This window comes from Tupaia chinensis, unplaced genomic scaffold (assembly GCF_000334495.1).
Source record: "Tupaia chinensis unplaced genomic scaffold, TupChi_1.0 Scaffold000511_1, whole genome shotgun sequence".
Lineage (NCBI taxonomy): Eukaryota > Metazoa > Chordata > Mammalia > Scandentia > Tupaiidae > Tupaia > Tupaia belangeri.
This window is the reverse complement of record NW_006160024.1, coordinates 2,060,729-2,067,726: the sequence shown is the minus strand read 5'-3', so window position 1 is coordinate 2,067,726 and position 6,998 is coordinate 2,060,729. Positions and strand designations below refer to the sequence as shown.

Genomic DNA, 6,998 nt, shown 5'->3' with positions numbered 1-6,998 from the left:
TATTTCTTGGGATTGGATCTTTGAGTGCCTCTCCAGGTTTAGAAAGTTTTCTTGCAGGATTTCATGAAAAGATTATCAATGCCCTTATGAGTCTCTTCACCTTCTAGGATGCCAATTATCCAGATGTTTGGACGTTTGATGGTATCTAGTATTTCTTGTATATTAGTCTCAAATTTTGGAGCCATTTTCTCATTTTTCATGGTATATTCTTCTAGGCCAGCAATTTTCTCTTCTATGTCTAAGATTTTATTTTCTGTATGATCTAGTCTGCTTTTAATTCTTTCAGGAAAGATTTTGACTTCCTGTATTATAGTCTTCATCTCTAACAATTCCATTTGATTCTTTTGTAAAGTGTGTAATTTTCTTTTAGATCTTGCAAGAATTTCCTCACCTCTCAGAACTCATCATCTCCTTTCTCCTTTCTCTTCTGCAGTTCATTGTCTCTCTTCTATTCCATCTCTGTTAGCTTTGCCCTTATGAATATTCTAAATTCTCCTCTCAGAACTCATCATTTCCTTTCTCCTTTCTCTTCTGCAGTTCATTGTCTCTCTTCTCTTCCATCTCTGTTAGCTTTGCCATTATGAATGTTCTAAATTCTTTATCAGACATTTCCATGATTTCCATTGAACTGTCTGTGGGTGAAGAGGAGTTATTCTTTTTCCTTGGAGGAGAGATATTTTCTTGCTTTCCCATATTTCTTGTGGTCCTGCAGTGATTTCTAGTCATCTGATGGAAATTGTGTTTCTTCCCAAACTTGAAGTACAGTCTGACAGTCCAAACAAACAAAAAACACCAAGAAAGAGAAAACAAGAAGAAAGAAATTAAAAAAAAAACCTAAATAAATTATTATTATACTTTTTTAAAAAGCAAAATTTAGGGGACCAGTAGTTAGCATAATGACTATGTCACTGGTCTCCCGTGTAGTCGACCGCGGTTTGAGTCCTGGACCTGGTGGCTTAAAACTCACGATGGGCTCATGTGCATGCATGCCCAAGACCCTGAGAGGAGAATGGAGGAAAAAGGATTGCGGTGTGGCCATCCCCCCCCAGGGGGTGATTTCTTGCTTTCTGTCTCTCTGTCTCTGTCCGTCTGGCGAGTGCATGCGCCCTATAGCAAAAATCTCTCCCCTGCCAAAAAAAAGAAAAAGGAAAAATTAAGAAACCCACGCATGGGCCACGCGAAATCACTAGCTCTCAGGATCCATGAAGATGTCTTCTGAGGCCCACTCCCTTGACTCTCCTAGGTAGAAAAGAGGAGAGGGGATTATGAACAAGATTAAAGGGAGAGGAGGGGCTGGAAGCCGAGAGAAAGCTTTGCCTTAAAAAATTTTAAAAAGGATAAATTACCAAAAAATGAGAAGCCAGAGACAGAGGGAGAGAGAAACAGACAGAGACAGAGACAGGAGGCTTAAAGTCTTCCTACCACTGGACTTTGTGAGCTGGAGGCTGAATTATCAGTGGAAACTCTTCATTTTGCTTAATCTCCTGAAATCACCAGTTCTCGGGAGCCATGAAGATGTCTTCAGAGTCCTGCTCCCTTGCCTCTCCTGGGTTGGGAGGAGAAGAGGGAATTATGAACAAGATAAAGGGAGAAGAGGGGCTGAAAGCCGGGAAAATGCTTTACCTTCAAAATTTTTTAGAAGGAAAAATTACCAGAAAGTGAGAAGTCAGACAGAGGGAGAGAGAGACAGACAGAGACAGACAGGAGGCTTGAAAGTTTTCCTACCACTGGAGTTTGTGGGCTGGAGGCTGAATTATCAGTGGAAAATCTTCATTTCGCTTATTCCCCTGAAATCACCAGTTCTCGGGAGCCATGAAGATGTCTTCTGAGGCCTGCTCCCTTGCCTCTCCTGGGTTGGGAGGAGAAGAGGGGATTGTGAACAAGATGAAAGGAGAGGAGGGGCTGAAAGCTGAGAAAATGCTTTGCCTTAAAATTTTTTAAAAAGGAAAAATTACCAAAAAAATGAGAAGCCAGAGACAGAGGGAGAGAGAGACACAGACGGAGACAGGAGGCTTGAAAGTCTTCCTACCACTGGAGTTTGTGGGCTGGAGGCTGAATTATCAGTGGAAAATCTTTATTTGGCTTATTCCAATTAGATCACTAGTTCTCAGGAGCCATGAAGATGTCTTCAGAGGCCTGCTCCCTTGCCTCTTCTCTGGAATAAATTTTTAAAAATCCTCTTGATCTTGATATTTTTCACCTTCTTCCATAAATAATATATGTTCTCCAGAGTATCTATTGGGTTGTTGGAAAAGTCGTGATGCATTTTGACTAAAAAAAATTCATTAAAAATACGTCATGACTTTTCGACGACCCAATAGTATGCTAAATCCTTTCCAGAAGGTTTTCAATTTACTTAGTCCAGATCTATCATGTGAGATCACTTTCTGTGACAGCTACAGTATTTAATAGATTTCTCAAAAAATAAGGCTTGAAATGACTCCTGCTCCAGGGACTGCAGAATGGATGCAGTGTCAGCAGTCGAAAACAATGTGAATCTCCCTGTACACTTGCATGAGAGATTCAAATAACTGGGAGCATTGTCAATGAACATCAATATGTTGTAGATTCTTTTCTCTTCCTCTTCCTCTTCCTCTTTCTTTCTCTTTCTCTTTCTCCTTTTCTTTCTTTCTTCTTTCTTTCTTCTTTCTTCTTTCTTCTTTCCTTCTTTCTTACATTCAATCACTGCATATCTTTACTACATTGAAAATACATTTTCCTAGCATAAATATCCTGTTATTCCAGTCAAAGAAATTATCATACACATTGTCATTGACAGATAATTTTCCATCTTTTTGTCTATTTAATTTTTTCTCTTGTTTTTTCCTTGCCCCCCCCCCATCTTCCGGCCTGCTCCCAAACTATCTATAGTGCCAATGATTGCTATCCATGCTTTTATACCTCCCAGTATTTCTATTTCTGCCATAGAATACAGGCATTCAGTAAATGTTAAGTGGAGACATACAATGTCTCTCTTTCATAGTCTGGCTTGCTTTCTTTTTTGAACCTTATTGTTCAGCAATGGACCAAAAGTATTCAGGACATTATTCTGTAAATAGATATGCTGTCATCTGGGTTTCACTTTTCCATTCATATAGCACAGGCTGAATAGCTTTAGCATAATTCTTAAGGACCCTAGGATTTGGGGAATGGCAAATAAGCACTGGCTTCATGTCAAGCCACCAGCTGTATGAACCCCTAATAAGAGTGTAAGCCTGTCCTTTGGACTTTTGAGGCCAGGCTGTGACTTCTCTTCAGTTTCAAAGACCTAGATGGTATCTTCTTGCAATAGACGGCTGACTCATCTACTGAAAACCTGCTGTTGAGTGTATACATTATTACAGGTTTGATCTTCTATCTTTTTGTTTTTTCACACTATAGGAGTTAATTTTATTTGTTCAAGGGCTCATATTGCAAACATTAAACCAAGCATGGGCTTTGATTCTGTGGGCCCATATTCACATATTAAGGTAAAAGCAAACTATGATCCACATACCTGGATGGAAATTAAAGGCTCATGGTTAATCACATTGTAGTTTTTTAAAATTTCTACAGCCTAGAACTCAGTAGTCACAGGTATTTCAGGTCTTTTTGGATGTTCCACAGCATATCTTCACTCTTTTTAAGCCGAGAAAACTTGTCTCTCAGCTTCTCATTGATAACACTGGTCAATCCCTGAGCATTGAGGATACATGGAAGGCTCGGGAAGACTTCATTCTCAATGCCATACATCCTCTTTGCCACGGATGACACTGGATGAATCTGGACAGATTTTTCAACATGGGTTCAGTGAGATCAGCCACATTTAATCCAATCGCCCAGTTGGTATATCTTTTTAGCTTGATGACTTCATAGGCACTTTCAACAACCATCTTATGCACTTCTTTCCAATTCTTGCTGTCATTGTCCATCCCCATTTCTGGATTCAGTTCCTGGAGGGAAACACCTGCCACATTCACTCCATTCCACACGACCACACTTGAGTCATCATGTTCTCCCAAAATCTATTCATGGCAGCTAGTGGGATGAATGCCAAGTTTCTCAGCCATGAGATAGAGAAATCTAGCAGAATCCATATTACATCCACTTCCAATCACAAGGTGCTTGGGCAAAGCGACTTGGTTTCCAGGTAACATAAGTGAGAATGTCCACTGGATTGGAAACCACAATTATGATACAGCCGGGGCTGTACTTGAAAATCTGGGGGATAATGAATTTGAAGACATTAACTTTTCTTTGCACCAGGTTGAGACGACTCTCTCCCTTCTGTTGACGGACTCCAGCAGTCACCACCACAATCTTGGAACTGGCCATCACAGAATAATCTTTATCTGCCACAATTTTAGGTGTCTGAAGAAATAAGCTTCCATGCTGCAAATCCATCATTTCTCCTTTGAGCTTATCTTCCAAAACTTCCACCAGAGCAAATTCATCAGCTAGAGACTTTCCCAGAATGCTGATTGCACATGCCATACCAACCTGTTCAACACCCATTACAGTGATCTTATTGTTGGGGACCATTGCCTCTTCTTCTGCAGCAAGTGCAATGAGTTTATCCTTAAGAGTTGCCACTGTGCACAGAGCAGAGAAAGCTCTCAAGATGGCTGGAACAGTCGAGTGAAGAGGACAATGTCAGCTGTGCACTTCTCTACCCACGCAGGATCTCTGGTCTTCGATCTTGATCACAAAAACTTACTCCATAACAGCAATAGTGGTTTTACTTTCTTAGACTTGTGGTGTTCTTTGGAGTAGCACTTTTCTCTCCGTTTTAAAAATGAATTTGTGATAGCAAATGTGCCTACACATGAAAGAGAGAGAGAGACACAGAGACACACACACAGAGAGAGAGAGAGAGAGAAGCACACTTCACAAGGTATGGTCACACTGTGATACCCTTCCTCGAATCATCCACCCATCAGAAGTTGGGCACTTGCACATATGCCTGGCACACTTCCGGCAGTCAGGCTGGGGATTCAAATCTCACTAGTCATGTGGGATTTGGCTTCTTTCGAGTGGTGCATTAACTCTACACCGTAGTAGCACTTTTATTTTCCTTCAGTAAAGTGAAAGGGTTGCATTCACAACTTGGCTACTATTTGGTGCGACAGGCCTAGCTTTTGGCCTACATCAGTCTGTGACATGCCTACCTCAACAAGCTTAATTATTTCAGGCTTTTGATTTAGAGTGAGAGATGTGTGAATCTTTCTTTCACATGAACACTTAGTGGCCATTGTAGGCTTATTATTTGGCCTAATTTCAGTATTGTTGTATGTCAAGGATTGGGGAGACCCAAGGAGAGGGAGAGAGATGGGAACTGGCTGGTTGGTGGAGAAGTCAGAACACACACATTATTTATCGATCACATGCTCGGTCTTGTATGGGCACAATTTGTGATGTCCCCAAATAATTACAGTAGTGACAGCAGAGAGCAATGACTACAGATCACCACAACAAATAGAGTAATAATGAAGTTTGAAAATTTGTGAGAATTCTCTAACTGTGATGCAGATCCATAAGGTGAGCGTGTGCTGTTGAAAATGGTGCTGATAGACTTGGACTCAGGGTTGCCACAAACACAGGATTTACAAACTGCAGTAAATTGAGATTTGCCTTTATCTGCATATTGCCTATTTCCACACTTGCATTAAAATAACTATGAAGTAACATGTATGTCTGTGCATACATAGACGCATTTTTCTGTTGGTGTGTGTATATAAGCACAATAGAAAAATGACTATAAAGAAATGTGGATGAGAGGCAAAAGGAACAGGCATTCTTGAAGACACACAGCTTCATGGTTCCCATGATCTAGCCATTTTGGGGAAACAGAATTGAAGATTTCCCACTGATAATTCTGCCTCCAGCACAAAAAACTCATGTGATTGAACTTCCAAGTTTGAGACCATCAACCAGATGACTAGAAATCACTGCAGGACCACAAGAAATATGGGAAACCAGGAAAATACCTCTCCTCCAAGGGAAAAGGATAACTCCTCTTCATCCACACACAGTTCAATAGAAATCATGGAAATGTCTATAAAGAATTCAGAACATTCATAATGGCAAAGCTAACAGAGATGGAAAAGAAAAGAGACAAGGAACTACTGAAGAGGAAGGAGAAAGAAGTTGCCGAGTTCCAGGAGGTGAGGAAATTCATGCAAGATCTAAAAGAGGAATTTCAGACTTTACAAAAAAATCAAATGGAACTATTAGAGATGAAGACTATAATACAGGAAGTCAAAATCTCCCTTGAACGTATTAAAAGCAGACTAGATCATACAGAAAATAGAATCTCAGACGTAGAAGAGAAAATTGCTAGCCTAGAAATATCCACCTCAAAGACTGAGAAAATGGCCCCAAAATTTGAGACTAATATACGAGAAATACTAGATACCATCAAACGTCCAAACATTCAGATAATAGGCATCCCAGAAGGTGAAGAGACTCATAGGGCATTGATAATCTATTCCATGAGATCCTGCAAGAAAACTTTCCAAACCTAGAGAGTCACTCAGAGATTCAGTCCCAAGAAATACAGAGGACCCCAAATAGAATCAACCCAAGGAGATCTTCTCCAAGACATTATAGCTAGAGTGACCAAAACCACAGACAAAGACAAGATACTAAGATTGGCAAGAGAAAAATGGCAAGTTACCTTCAAAGGGTATCCCATCAGACTAATAGCAGACCTCTCATCGGAAACAATGCGAGCAAGGAAAGGATGGGAAAATATAGTCAAAGTGTTAAGAGAAAAACAATTTCAACCGAGAATACTGTACCCAGCAAGATTATCATTCATTTGAGAAAAAAAGACACAAACATTTTCAGATAAACAAAACCTGAAAGAATTTACCAGCACCAGACCAGATCTCCAAGAAGTTCTTAAGGGAGTGCTATGTCAGTAAAATTAAATGCAGACACACAGAAATAAGAGTTCAAAAACTAAGAAAATGGGCAACTTAATTGTAGGGACAAAGTCTGGAGTTGAGTATTATATC

At 40.1% G+C, this 6,998-nt stretch overlaps 1 protein-coding gene and 1 pseudogene across 1 annotated transcript in view; both read right to left on the bottom strand.

Annotated features, from left to right (window-relative positions):
• Positions 1–1,824: 1,824 nt before the first annotated feature.
• The window catches only part of LOC102485504 (serine/threonine-protein kinase MARK1), an 11,193-nt gene continuing 6,019 nt past the window's right edge, over positions 1,825–6,998 (bottom strand). The window contains exon 4 of the mRNA XM_006156675.2: positions 1,825–1,849. The gene's annotated coding sequence lies outside the window, so the exon portion shown is untranslated. The remainder of the gene's footprint in view (positions 1,850–6,998) is intronic.
• Positions 3,571–6,998, bottom strand: part of LOC102485937 (L-lactate dehydrogenase B chain pseudogene) — a 4,760-nt pseudogene continuing 1,332 nt past the window's right edge.